Source organism: Podarcis erhardii, assembly GCF_964252035.2.
Source record: "Podarcis erhardii genome assembly, chromosome: 2".
In the NCBI taxonomy this organism is placed as follows: domain Eukaryota; kingdom Metazoa; phylum Chordata; class Lepidosauria; order Squamata; family Lacertidae; genus Podarcis; species Podarcis erhardii.
Genome location: NC_138498.1, coordinates 111,690,467 through 111,691,915, shown reverse-complemented (window position 1 = coordinate 111,691,915; position 1,449 = coordinate 111,690,467).

Here is a 1,449-nt window from a genome sequence, read left to right as displayed (position 1 = left end):
AGAAGGAGAAGCTGTGTGCTGCAGCTCTTGCATAATCAGTAGTTTTAAAGTCACAGAACAAATTTCCAGGCACTGCTTCAATGGGTCTGTGTGTGTGTGTGTGCATGCGCACACACGCGCACACTAATAATAATAATAATAATAATAATGATAATTTTTAATTTATACCCCGCCCTCTCCAGCCAAGGCTGGGCTCAGGACAGCTAACAAGCAATAATAAAAACAAGTTGAATGAATAAATAAAATTTATTATTATTATTATTATTATTATTATTATTATTATTAACCTGAGGTAATATTTCTGGGTTAGTGGAGTCTGTAACCTGAAGCGTATGTAACCTGAAGCGTATGTAACCCAAGGTACCACTGTACAACGCATGAAAAGCATTTTCTTGTTGCTGCTGTATATCTCAGCTGGCCTCTTCTGTGCTGCTGTATATCTCAGCTGGCCTCTTCTGTTGTTTTTTTTTTAAAATGATATTTATTAAGGGTTTGAAAATTACAAAAAGAAAAAGAGAAAAGAATCAAACACAACAAAATAATACAATACAGCACAAAAACAAAAACACTACATAAATATAACAAATCAAAAAGAAAAACAATCAAAAACACATTCAATACTTTCAATGTTATTATCTTTCCTTAACTTGTTTCAGCGACTTCCTCGCACCTCTCTTTTTTTTTGTATCCCACTTCAATTAGTTGTTTCAGCAAATCCTTTCCATCCTTCTCAATTCTTTGTCCTATAATTTATCTTAACAGGTTCTAACCTTGATTTCCCTTTAATCCCTTTACAATTTATTGTACTTAATTCTTTATAGCATTTCTGCTAAAACCATGTAACTTCATTCCAACATCTTTCTAACATTCCTTAATTTTACAATGTTTCTGTAGATAGTCTTTAAATTTCTTCCAATCTTCTTCCACCGACTCTTCTCCCTGGTCTCAGATTCTGCCAGTCAATTCCGCCAGTTCCATGTAGTCCATCAACTTCAACTGCCACTCTTCCCGGATGGGTAGATCTTGTGTCTTCCAATACTTCGCAATAAGTATTCTTGCTGCTGTTGTTGCATACATAAAGAATGTTCTATCCTTCTTTGGCACCACTTGGCCGACCATGCCCAAAAGAAAGGCCTCTGGTTTCTTCAAGAAGGTATATTTAAATACCTTTTTCATTTCATTATAGATCATCTCCCAGAATGTCTTAATCCTTGGGCATGTCCACCAAAGGTGAAAGAATGTACCTTCAGTTTCATTACATTTCCAACATTTATTATCGGGCAAATGGTAAATTTTTGCAAATCATAGCAGATTTCACCGTTTCCTCCTGAGTGTTCCATTTCAACAGCAAGTTATACATTCTTGACAAATGCTTAGTTTTTGGATCTAACAATTCTATTTCCTATTTTGATTTTTCCACCTGGAAGCCAAGTTTTTTATCCATATTAT